We start from the raw sequence: 14,077 nt of genomic DNA, 5'->3' as shown, positions 1-14,077 counted from the left end.
GGAGAACATACGGTACTGGGGTTTCAAAACCTGTCACAAGCTGCACTGAGGAATAAAGACCTGAGGAAGATTACGGTCTGTCTTGAAACAGAAAATATAAAGTAGGATTTCTTTTCCTTTTAAACACATCAAGAACAGCAGTATATCATAAGGAATAGGGAAGGCAGGATTAAATCCTTGAGAAATTGCATCTAGTGGAAGAGTATGAAAGATTCAGTTTTCCTTCAACAGAGAAAGTGTGAACACACTGAGGTACAGATTGTTAAACTGTTAAGAGCAGAACGATCCAAAAGACAAGGGAGACGGGAGATAAGAAAAATATCAATATTAAAGTTATTAAAGATTTGTGCTGCTCTGAACTGTAATATGCAAGGAAGAAAAATGAAGAGAATTACGAGAGGAAGATAAAATGTTACTTGATGTGATGATAATGATGATGGCATTCTGAAGGAAGCAGGAAGGAGTAGATAGAAGTTAAGAGAAGGAATAAAGTGTGTGGGGAGGGGATGGGATAGGAAACGATGGGGGGGAGAGTCTTTGTGTGTCGCTCGAGAGCCTGGTCTATGGGATATTGCAGCGGCAGTGCAGTTGCCTGGCTTTTTTAGGGGCAGCCCTGAGGGGCTCATCGGGCAAAGGTGATAGCACCAAGCAGGGTGGAGGTGAGCTTATACTCAATTATATATACATATATGCATATATTTGGGGAAAGCAGAAAAGGCTGAGAGACATAAAACCAGGACACATTCAGGGTTTGGGACTATAGGATATGGGACTAGGGCAACCCAGCAATACCCCCAAGGACTGAGTAGAGTATTGTGACTACCAATTTGACTGTTACCATTTTATCTCAGGGAAAGATACCCTGTGGAGTATCGGCAGACTGTAATTATAGGTAATTTTATTGGTGATGCTTCCCCTCATAAAAGGACAAAACCAGAACAAATTAAAAACCCTCTAAAAACTGCAGGTGGCTTATCTTGTATGCCCTATCATTCCAGGAATTAAAAAGTAAGCAGAGTTTCTTTTTCTTTTTCTCTTCTTTCTTTTTCTTTTTAAAAAGAAATTAAAACTATCGCTTTCCAAAATGGTAATGCAGAAAAAACTACTGTTTATCTGAAAAGTTATGTGTATGTGCGCCGACAAAGTGCCTTTTGAAGGGTTGTATATGTAACTGAGAACTTCAATGCAAATACGACATAAGCATTGATGTAAATGGGTAAATAGTAAATGCATGTAATAGAGCTTATACATTGACTAAAAATATACAAAGTTATAGTAGTATATTAGTACAGACAGACTTCTAGCAAGAAATTTTAAGACAGAAATTATTGATAAAAATTTCTAGCAAGACAGCTAGTAATTATTTCATAAGAGGTAACATAATTTTGCAGACATTTATGAATTATGTGCTCCAGAGATATACAGAAACCAAAACAATGGTTAAAATAATGAAAGTACCTTAAGTATCTGTCCACTCATTGACAAATGCAAGAAAAATTTCTTAGTTACATCATAGAGTACTGCTGGATGCTTGTGAAAGGATCTTAAGATAAATAAGGTAGAATACCTTGGTATCCCTGTATCCTCATTTTACAGGACACTGAAAGGAATTTGAACTACTAGCATTGACAGATTTATCTGTTATGATCATTTAGGGAGGAGACCTCCTCTCTGGGAAGGAAGGAAGAATTTTTATAATAGCCAAAAAGGAGAGAGCTTGACTAACTGCTTATGATATAGATCTATTTAATGAACGAAAGGTGGTGGAGGGATTTTTGGCAGTGTGCTGGCAGATAAATTAGGAAGTACTTTAGTCAGATATATGCACCTAGGTCAGTTGGAAATTATTGTAGGCAGACTATTCGCAAGAGAGCCTTGGACCTGCTGTATAAAAGGCATAAAACAGCTATTTTCTTGATGCAGAGTAGGTCTTTATTTGGATAAAATGACAATATTTGTACAGCGTATTAGGCAGGCACAAGCTTTAGAAATATATTTGACAAGAACTAATATGAAGTACAAATGCGGAACCTAGGAGGAAAAGGGTTTTTTCCTTAAAATATGTGCAAATTTATTGCAAAAAGGTATGGCTAGGAAAGATGAGCAATGGAAGACTCGAAGGGGTGAGAGAGAAGCTGGAACAAGGAAGAGACAGATGGAAACAATGTACTTATTAATGCAAAACTTTGTATAAACTATGTTCTGCTGATGACTGTCTGTGGCAAGATGTGAAGGCATACTATCAGATATCTTGTTTATGGATTAAATGTGTTTGAAGACCTATAAGAAGCCTATGAGAAATAAATTATAATAGTACCTCTTGAGCTGAATGGCAATAGCCCGTTAGATTTGTCGTTTTTTCTATTGGAACATCTTAAGAGCGTTCCTCTCTACGTTGTGTTGCGTTCCTCAAATTTGGAAAGTAATATCACTTTTCCATTAAGTACTATGGATTCTCTCTGTGTTTAATGAAGATGGAAATTTATCAGGTCCTAGCCGCGTTCTTGTTTATAATTTTGATACTCAGATTTTTTTTCTGTTTTGCTACATTTTTAGTAACTGAGTGGGGGTTTTTGTCCTTCGTAAGTATTCTTTCATGTTATTACTTGTGACTTCCACCACCTAATTCTAATATGTTTCACATGTGTTTTCTTACATCAATTTTTAGTTTATCAGATATAATTTGAAAAGAAGAAAGAGGTGCAACCCTTACTCCTCCTGTAATTAGATGAGAATCTGGTTTTTGAGTTTGTTTGTTTTTTTGTAAGGTAATTTGAAGACACACCTTGCTGTAGAACAGCTTTGTTGCATTGTGGTTGCTAAAGGCTGGACAATGAGCTACAACTTAGACCCTGAATTGTCAAAGTGCTTTTACAGTACTAATTTGTGATAGTTTGAGAAAATCGGGTGAGCATCGTCGAAACTTTAAAGGTAAAGATACTAAGTGGACTGACTGTGTGCAGAGGTGGTTTCAGATGGGATTAGCTTCCATTTCCTAGTCCAGTAGACCATAACTCATCTAATCGGCTTGCTTCGTATTTTCCTTTTCATTTTAGGAGAGCAGATGATTTCTTTAACTGGAGTGTGTTGTTGCAGTCAAAGGAGTTGGAATAGCTAGCTCCCTTATGCCTCTAAGGGACATGTGCATGTTACTGTGTGCTTTTGTAGACAGCAGACAGGAATAAGCAGCATTAATTTGGCATATCAGGGGTTCCCTGCCTGCCTACTGCACTGTGAGCTTGCATACAAAAAATAGGAGCTCTTCAAAGTCAAAAGACAATAAACCACAGCAAGTTGGCGTCCTTCTAGGGAAGAAGGATCCTACAGAGAAATTGAAATGTAAAATATCTCAAGAATATTTTCAGACCTTTTCTAGTGGAGGATGGATGAGCTGAGGCAGATGTCAAGAGAAGTGTATTTTACACCTCAAAAGCCGTCACAGCAGAAGTGCTAGCCTGTGGTCCAGTGATGGAATATGAAGATAGCAGATGGTGTCAGAACACATATATTTGTCAGAAGAGGGCTGGAGAAGCAGAAAGCTTCAAATAAGTAACAGTTTTGACTGTGTAGGTTTTAGAAGTGAACCACGGAAAGGCAAAATCAATATGCCATATTGTAGACAGTCAGTGAAAAATGCACAGTGAGTTTAACATAATCCTAACAGATCAGTCAGCAAACACCCAGGTTAGCATACTGCTTGCAAGCTAAAGAAAAGGGCCAGTTGAAAATCCGTGTCAAAAGGAATTTCAGTAGATCGGTCCCTGTACTTGTGAGTGTAGGTGCCACTGTCATAAGGATGTTGAAACCGAAACCAGATAGAAATGGAAGGTGCTTTTGTGTCATGTCCAGCTCATTTCTTTCTGCATAAAAGATGCAAACCCCACCCCCAAACCTTGTGATTCTTCACATTGCTTTGTGCTTCTGAGTGGGCCTCTGGAAGGTATAGAGACAAAGATGAGAGAAATTCCTCAACTGAATCGGAAATGAGACTTATTTTTCCCCCACAAGATGATGAGTAAAACACTTTTGGTGTTTTATTTCCTCCAATGGCGAGTTCGTCCTGATTAATTTCCATACCCGAGCATGAGCTGCCAAAACTGTGGTTGGACTTGTTGAACCATTAGCATTCTCAAACTCAATCTTGCTTTACAAGATATTGTAATGATTGTAACACTTATTTTAACTATAACGTAATGATTGTAACTGTTGTTACAATATTGTTAGCCCCTGAAGTGGTCAGGCAATTGGACTAGATGATCATTGTGAGGTCCCTTCCAGCTGAACTATTATATTAGTTTCAGAAGGGGCTAGGCAATAAATCCTGTGTTAGAGACGTTAAAACTTGGTGTGTTGCTGTGTTTTATGTATTATCCTTGTTTTGGTTGGGATAGGGTTAATTTTCTTCCTAGTAGCTGGTACAGTGCTGTGCCTTGGATTTAGTAGGAGTATAATGTTGATAACACACCGATGGTTTAGTTGTTGCTAAGCAGTGCTTACCCTAAGCCCAGGGCTTGCCCGTTTCCCATGCTGTGCCAGCGAGGAGGGGCACAAGAAGCTGGGAGGGAGCAGAGCCAGGACAGCCGACCCGAACTAGCCAAAGGGATAATCCATACCAGAGAGTACCGTGCTCGGTATATAGACTGGGGGGTTTGGCCAGGGGCTGCTGGTGGCTGCTCAGGGGCTGGCTGGTCAGTGGGTGGTGAGCAATTCTGTTGTGTGTCACTTGTTAGTTTGGTTTTTTTTTTTCCTTGGGTTTTATTCCTCACTCTCCCTTCCTGTTAGAGTTGTTGTTGTTATTTTTACTTCAGTTATTAAACTGCTTTTATCTGAACCCACAGGTTTTATCTTTTTCTCATTCTCCTCCCCATCCCACTGCGGGGAGGGTGTGTGTGCATGAGAGCGAGTGCCCACATGGTGCTTAGTTGCTGGCTGGGGTTAAACCACAACACGTGTCTCTTAGATGCCGGGCAATGTTGGTGGGCCTTCCAGCTGTCATTTGAAACTTTCTGAAAAGCAGCTGTAAGAAATTTACATATAATCTTTATGAATGCAACATACAAACATGTATCCAAAACCCAAAAGACATGAATTATGACTGCAGTCAGTGCAAGGCAAAGCTTCAAAACCACCACTATCCGAGGTGCCGTTCCCAGATGTGTACCCCCAAAGGCAAAAGAGTTGTTTTTCACTTACATTCTGTGTTTGTTCCCATGGGAATATCTAGTCCTGACCTTGTGGAAGACTTGCTGTGTAAGTTATCCCATGGTACTACTAATTTATCCCCCCCACCTCCATTTATATCAATCTTTTGTCCTTCAATAGACCTTTCAGAGGAAACTTTGTGTCTAAAAAGACAATAAACCCAACAATAATGCATTTTTTTAACCTTTAAGCGTAACATAATGTAAAGGTCAATGTATTTGTCAATGTAATACTTAAATGTAAAGGCAGTAATTTAGTTTCCCAACTGCTACAGGTTATAGTTCTTTATTATGCTAATAAGACTTGATAACTAACATCTATTATGTTATAAATGCCATAAAATTAAAAATGGCCTGTACTAGAAAATATGACAAGGTCATTTTAAAATTCAGCATTTAACTTTGTTTCTTTTTTTGTCGTCTATTTTGATTATGTATAGGCAGGTAAAATTACTGAAAAACTTCCTTAATTGTTGTGTGTATTTCTTCTGAAACCTTCAAAGTGCTATTTAATTCATTTATGAAAAAGAATTGGTAATTAAAATATTTTTTAAAAAGGTATTTGTATTTCCATTTCAGTAGCAGTTTTTTTCTAGTTCTGTGATCTTGGAATACTGGATAACACTACGAATACTTAGGGTGGATGCAGGGCTGATTCTTACTTTGGGGTAGGGGAGAACATTATATGGCAAAGTCATTGAGTCTTAATTCTCTCCTGTGCTCTGTGTGGCCAGCGCCCTTACAAGCAGCAAGCCTGGCACAGCAGCGTCCTGGGGCAGAAGTTCAAACCATAACACCAAGTGCTGAGGATGTCCACCAGCTAAGAAGTGTTAGAGCCATCACTAAGTGGATGCAATTTCAATTAGGTGTTCTCATTTCATAGCAAATTAATGTGTAGGGGACTTCTCATCTTTACGGTGATTTGGATGTACATAATGCAGTAGTTGGAAATAAGTGGTTTTTTAAAGGTAGAGTAGCTTTATACCAGGAAACGCTTCAACAGCAGTTTGAAAGAAGTGTTTTGGACCAAGAAAACAATATTCCTTGCTAGTCAAATTTTCCAGCCAAAGCTCCTGTTAAAATAATAATAATTAAAAAATAGTTCTTGTAAGTCACTTTTCATTAGGAACCACAAATAACTTGACCATGGAGGATGTCAGTGTTCTGCATCACCTGGGTCTCAGGCCAGCGCTCAGGTGTCTGAGGTGCCGTGACGGATGGAAAGCTCTCCCTCAGGACTGCTACCCTTGCTGCCAGCTTGTGCATCCAGCCATAAGGTGCACAGCAAATCTGTGTTGGCACAATTCCCGTGAAAATAATAAACCAGACATGAAAGAAAGGCTAGCTGGCAGTTTTGCCAACTCTTCTGTTTTATCTCGAGGTTTTATGCGTTTTCTTACTGCTGTCTGTGAAAGCTTCAGCTAGTTGGGTTGTTTGTTTGTTTTTTTTTCTTACCTGAGAATCTATTTTCCTTTAATAAAGGGATAAGTTTTCATATTTGTGAAAAAAAGTTTAGTAACATAAACATTTGGAAAATCAACTTTCAGAAGAGAATTATTAATTGCTTTGGCAACGTTATGACTTGGGATTCTGACATGTTTTTTTTAAGCTTTTTTTGCTGAAAACTCAGTGTGCCTGAAGGAGAAGGGAACAAGGAGGCAGAAGGTGGCTGCGCAGAGCTGTGTTACACCTAGTTCTCCACTGGTGTCCTTCGCAGCAGTCACAGTCTGTCTCTGCCCTATACTGAGAAGCTATAACAGAGCTGCAGCCAGCTCCATGTGGCCACCTCCCCCTACCGCCTTTGAGGGTGGTTGGACCTAGTCACAGGCCAGAGCTATAAGGTTCAAAGAAGTATTAGCCTAGAAATTCACTGGTAGCTTGTTGGAAGGTAAGAGTTGATGCTGAACCCAAGAAGTGGGGAGCCAAGTTACTCTAACAGTTTAAAGACAAGACCAGTTGCTTGATCTAACTTAGTGACAGGAAAGGGTCCAGTGGTGAAGGAGGTCCAGGCAGGAAAGGTTTACACGCTGCGTGTAGGCTTTCTTATGAAGCTGATCGGTTTGGTTATGTGTGTATTGTGGAGTTTGGGTTTTTAAACGTTATTCTCATGTTTCGATGTGGGTTTTATTTATGGATTAGGGTTCTAAAGCTAAAAAGGTGAAGCAGGCAGAGCGATTCTAGGATTTTTTTTATTTTTGTTTTTGCACTGTGGGCTATACGTAGGCCTGGTATCTTAGGATTTTATCAAGAGAGATAAATGCTATGTCTGCATAAAGTGCTCCTGTGCTCATCTGCTGTGGTGATGTTACAGGAAGCAGAAACTAAGTGACTACAGTGTTTTCTTGTATATACCTTTTTTAATTTAAATCCCATTTAAACTCACTATAAGACACTTAGGATAGAGGGGAAAAAAAAAAAACCCTCTTGGTTGAATATGATAAATTCTGATACATTGCTATTCCTGATCTGCTGTTCTTAAAAGGGCTACGTTTTTTCCACTTCATGGGTTTCACTGACATGACTGTCCTCAGACTTGGTGTCAAATGAAAGAGTCTTTAAACTAACCATGCCGCCCATGCCTACAGTCTGTGCTGGAGGAGAATCCAAGTTGATTTCACTCAGTGCAAGCATAAGTCTTCAGTCTGATTTGTGTTGTTCAACTTCCTTTCTAAATCATTATTCCTAACTGATGCTGTTCTTCTGTGATAATTCAACAGCGTTAAAATATCTAATTAGAGTCTAAAGGTGAAGCGGTTTGTTTGGTAGGTACTGCACGTATTGAGATGTACGTCTGGTTTTATTTAACAGAGATTCAATAAGAATAACTGTAAGAGTAACTCGCTGTGCAAGGGTGAGAGAAATTGAAAAATTATTTATACCAAAGCTGTCATCCAGGCTGGCAAACTTAATAATCAGGAGAGATTGATAAGTGGAAACTTGGAAGATAAACATGGAAAAGGCTTTGCAGTTCTACAGAAAAATTCCTTGAGAAGGAGGATTAGGACATCCCACTCTTTCTACAGTTTTGTGTTTCTGTTAAGGATCTTGAAAAGATGGTGAACTGTTTGGTGACCTATAGCTAAGGTGCAGAAAGTTTTCACAGTACATAGTGATTTGGGTACTTTAAATAGTAGACGGTAATTTAGTACTGGCAAAACTATCATAAGGAAACTTCACAGTGTATGCCGTGATGTTTGCTGTTACTGCTTAACAAATGTTTTGGTGAAATGACTGGAGGCAATGTGAAGAGGGTCTGTCAAAGCATAGGTCACGTGCAATTCAATGCAGGTACTTCAGCAGGCTGGAGAAATGGTCTGGCAGAAATCTGGTGGGGTACAGCAAAGGAAAACAGGGTCCTGCAGCTGAGGAGGAATAACCTCCTGCACCAGTGACCAGGTGGAAAGCATCCTTACTGAAAAGACTCGAGTGCTCCTGGTGGACACCGAGGTGAACATGAGCCAGCAATGTGCCTGTGCAACAAAAGAGGCTCAACAGCCTCCTGGGCTGGGTTAGGAAGAGTGTTGGCAGCAGGTGAAGGAAGGTGATCCTTCTGCTCTGCAAAGCACTGGTGAGACACACCTGGAGCGCTGGCATTAGTGCTGGGCTCCACAAAAGATATGTGGACATGCTGAAGTGAGTCCAGCAAAGGGCAACAAAAATGTTGAAGGGATCAGAGCATCAGATTTGTGAAGAGAGGCAGACAGCTGGGACTGCTTAGCCTGTGGAAGAGAAGGCTTGGAGGGATCTTACCAATGTGTATAAAATACTAGATCAGTGGGAGTAAAGAAGACTGAGCCAAGAGCCAAGCTTGTCTCGGTTTATCCAGTGACATGGCAAGAGGCAACAGGCACAAACTTAAGAACAGGAAATCCCATTTAAATGCAAAATTCCCCTGTCTTTTTTTCTTTTTCTCTTTTTTTTTTTTTTTTTTTTTTTTTTTCTCCTCCCCACACTGTGGTCAAGCACTGCAGCAAGTTACCCACAGAAGTTGTAGAGTCTCTATCCTTGGAGATATTAAAACCTCAGCTGGACGTGGCCTTGAGCAGCCTGGTCTAGGTGACTCTGCTTGAGCAGGAGTGTTGGACTAGTGAGTAGTTGCCAACTTCAGCTAGCTTGTGAGTTCCAGTTTTTAATGCTAGCGATCAGTGTTAGAAATCTTAGGCACATCAAAGTCTACTTATCTGAATGTCCCTACCCGATATAGTTATGCATTTTACTAAAACCCTCGAGTTTTCTGCTTCACAAAAAACCCAACCCCCAAACCCTTAGGTTTTGTTTCTGATATTGGTAACATCTTTGTGTACTTATATCTTTCAGTTACATGCTGCAGACACATTACAATGGGAACAAACTACTGACACCTGAGAGACTGTCTACGGAATCTTAAGATTTGAAAACAAAATTTAAAAGTCGCACACATGCTCACACTCTTTGAAACCTGCACAAACTCTAGCCCCTCATAGCTGAAAATACCGTGTCATCTCTACTCTGAACTGCTTCTTTTGTGGGGAAAAAAGATTATTGTTGTGATCTGCACCAGAAATCTGCAAAGCGTGCTGACAAACCCTCTCCTAGTCCACTCTTGGTATGGATACTGTTTAGCTGTTTGGGGACAGTCATTATATTTCCCCTTCCTTTTAATTAACATTCCAGTAGGGTACTGCCAAGATTTTTTTTCATGGTATGCTGAATCTGTTTGCTGCTCTGGTTTGCCTCATTGTTTTGGTGTCTTATAGCAAAACATGATGTCCTTAATCATTCAGTCACGTTGTCTACATATTTTCCAAGTCCTCACTACATAATGAAACCATTTTTCAGCTGAAAATTATATATATATATGAAAAAGTATATGTAAATGCTACAACTAAAGTAATGACTGGTATTATAATTCAAATGAAATGCTGAGAAAGTTCTAGTTTTGGTTCTGTCACAGCTTCTAAAGATGAAACCGAGTGAGTCAGTTGTCTTTGCTGGGCTTTATTTCCATATATAAATGAGAAAAGTAACTGGCTGCCATGTTATCATTATGGTAAAGCTTTATTCCCTAATGCTCATTGAGGACTAGGGAGCCCGACATTTACCATGGAGAAGAAAAGCATTATAATGGTATTTCTCCAATTAGCTGGTGAGAGAAGCAGGATTTGCTACTCGTAGCATTACCCGTGGAATCATATAGAATCCTGTGCTGATAATAGCAGCGTTAACATCTGGAGGGCACAAATTGGTAACACGTTGCCCTCATCAACCTTGAGCAATATATTTATTTGTATTGAGTGAGTGACCTCAGGCATGACTTTGCAGAAGTTCTAAGATATGTTACTCAACCTGTGTTTCTCCTGGTAGAGGAAAACACGCATAAAAACTTCTGTAGCAATCAATTATTCTGAGCGAGATGGGGGGCGGGGGAATGGCCCAGGCCACACTGTCCCATCCCATTTTATAATCTTTCTATGGATCCCGCTAAATAAGGTTTACACTGTTTTTATGATGAGGAGAGAACAAGGATCATAAAAGTGTCAGCTTCACCTCTGGGTACATGGCTTAATTTAATACCTGCCTAAATTTAATCTAATCATGGGTGGAGAGGTCAGGGGAAGATAAAGATTTAAACCCAAAACACCCTAACTGCCCCCTCCCTCCAACCCAACCACAAAACCCCAATAAGAAACCCCAATCAAAACAAAAAGCAACAATGAAGGCAGCAGACCATCTTTCTTGGGTGCCTAAAAATAACCTTTGACCATATTTTATAGAAATTTTATTCAGTAGCATATGTTTATGTATGGAATCCGGGGTAATCTGCAGATTGTTCAGAAAGATTTTAATAATGTGTGAACATATTTTGGTTCCAGGTACCTTAGGTGAGAACCAGTTGCATAGACTACACCTATTGGATACTTTCTGTCTTTGTGTCTGGAACCATTTTTTTATGAAGACACCAAAAAAAGAGAAAAATGTCCATTCCAGGCCTTTTTGCAATGAAAATCCTAAGGAGAACAGAGTAGTTCCTTCTTCACATTTTCCACTTATGTATTATCTTGTATCTCCAAGAAACAGTCTTAACGAATGTAATTTAAAACTAGAGGCTGGGTTGTTAACTGATGCAAATACATATTGTTCGAATTAGCATTGATCTATATTAGACAATAATTTGAGTGTGCTTTATGATGGAGAGAAACAAGATGAGAGCTCATAATAGAGGGTTGTGGTGGGCTGACCTTGGCTGAGAGCCAGGTGGCCACCAAGCCGCTCTGTCACTCCCCCTCCTCAGCACGAGTTGGGGGGGAGAAAATAAGATGGGGAAGAAAACCCCAACTTGTGGGTCAAGACAAAGGCAGTTTAACGAAGCAATAGCTACAGTCACATGCGTGGAAGTGAAGGAAAACAAAAGATGTTATTCTCTATTTCCCATCAGCAGGCGCCGTTCAGCCGCTTCCCGGGAAGCAGGGCTTCGGGGTGTGTAGTGGTTGCTCCAGAAGACGAACATCAGAAATAACCAACACCCGCCTCCTCGTCCTCCTTTCTCATCGCTTTTCTATCTGAGCAGGCGTCATATGGTATGGAATATCCCGGTGGTCACTTTGGGTCAGCTGTCCCGGCTGTGTCCCCTCCCAAGACCTTGCCCACCCCCACCCTGGTGGGGAGGGGAGGGGGAAGGTTGGAGAGCCAGCCCTGGTGCTGTGCCAGCACTGCTCGGCGGCAGTCAAAACGCTGGGGTCTGTCACCGCCTTTGTAGCTACCGATGCCAGCACAGCACCGTGGGGCTGCTGTGGGGCTCAGCCAGACCTAATACAAGTGCGTACAATGTAGAAAGGTTTCTGTCAAAAGCTATGGACTACTTGAGCGCATTGTCACGTGGGATTGTTTTTAGTTTAAGTAAAAATATATTTTATGTTCCATTAAGTATACTTCCAGAAAGCATATTTTATCTCTGACGTACAGAAAGCCGTTTGCATTCTCCTTGTGCATTTGCTTTCTTCTGTGGGAAAGGGTAGTAAATGCTCTTTGGTTTAGCAAGCCAGGTCAGATCGCTGCTGGTGATAAAGCAGGTTTGTAATGCTGGACCACTCAAACATCTGGCTAGGGCAATGGAAGAGTTTCTGCTGCTTTTTCAGTCATATTACACTACCGCTTTAATTTCTGAGTTGTTCTTTAGAAAGTTAAAAATGCATGTCTTCCTTCTGTGGTCAGATTGATTGAAATGCAGCGTTACCATTTGACAATTGCCATTACTGGCCCTATGAATTTTTAAGATAGCAGAACAGAAGGGCACGAATAATGCGAAGTCAGAACATGGTTTATACATCATAGAATATTCACAATTAACATTCTCCCTATTTGCTTAGTCCTGATCCAGCGTTTCTCCCCGTCGCATCACTATTACAGTTTCAAAGGAGAAAAGAACAGAGAGAGAATTTACAATACGCATTTCTCTTTGGCTTTCTCGGTAGTAAAATGCAAACAACTTTATTTTCCACGAGGCTATTGCTGGCTTGCTTTTGCTCGAATGCATATCATGCCCATTAATTACTGTTCAATCTAATTATTAATCGAATTATTGAGAAATGGCTCTCTGATTCAGAGAGGTGCCTCTTGAGCTGTCCAACATGGTTATAAATAAAGAAGGAGTGGGAGAGTGCTGCTGCAAAGTTCCCAGTTAATATGTTAATGTTAATATGAAAGTACTTGCTATGGGTTATTTGCATTAAGTAATGATGACCTGAGATCAAAGTCAGAGCCCACTGGAACTTGAGATTCCAAGGTAGCCTATTTCTGACATGTCTACTGAAATCTTCCAGAAATGAAATATAAGCTACCATAATGGGCTATCAAAACTGTCAAGCTGGCTCAGCAGAATGAGTGATGTGTTTAAGTCTGATCACTTTCAAAAGCTCTGTGAAACTAGAATAGTTCCATCCAAATGGCCGCGAGCGACTTCTGTATCCAATTATCAAAAACAAGCTTAACAAAAACTGTCAAGTGCTGAATTGTGTTTTGGAATCGTGCTGCAAAGTGATAAAATGATTACCCTTAAAGAGAACTTTGTACATAGATTAATAAACATTTCTCCTACTTAGCGATTCCAAAGCAGTAATTAATTATCAAAAGGATGTAATTCCATTTTTAGCTCACACGTACACTAAAAGTTTAAATGTTACTTTTGTCGACAAGTTTTCAACAATGCTGTAAAGTGTGCAAGCACAAAAGGTGAGGATTTAACATTAAGCAAAGCCTGACAGACTGTAAGTGCTCACAAAGCTGCTCTTGTAGAAAATCACTGATTATGTAAAATTAATTAGTATAATTCTGATCAGTGATTCTCGGTAACAGTTTAACTGGAATTAATAATCATCTACTCTTTGTATTTTTTAATGTATGCTTCTGACTTCACTGTGTGCATTAAAAATAGAGCTGAAAGAGTTTTTTAGGGAGCCGTGTGCGGCAAGCTCTTATCTCTTTAAAAATAAAATAAAGGCAAGACAAGCTTATGAGAAGAAATATAATTAAAGTTACAGATGAAATTAAAGAGGGTGGGGGAAATGAGGACAGCAAAGATTTTTCTCTCCTCTCCCCTTTAGAATCTAAAGCACTGGAGGTAATGAAGCCAGGGAATAGAGGCGAAAAAACTCAAACCGCTTTCTTTTTAGTTCATAGAGAACGACCTTTAAAATGTTCAATTCAACTGAAACTTCCATTTCCCAGGCCTTTTGGAGCTCTGCTGAGACTAGGTCTCTCTCATTCTCCACTTATAGCAAAGAACAGCTTAAACAGAAATGTGAAGCTGGGAAAATGTGGTAAACGTAAATTTCTGTTACAGGTACTCTGGTCCTGTGTCACCAGCCTTTTTAGTCTATCAGTGAGTTTTTGTGGTAACT

Source organism: Falco rusticolus, chromosome 1, assembly GCF_015220075.1.
Source record: "Falco rusticolus isolate bFalRus1 chromosome 1, bFalRus1.pri, whole genome shotgun sequence".
Taxonomy (NCBI): Eukaryota; Metazoa; Chordata; class Aves; order Falconiformes; family Falconidae; genus Falco; species Falco rusticolus.
Note: the sequence above shows the minus strand (reverse complement) of the source record.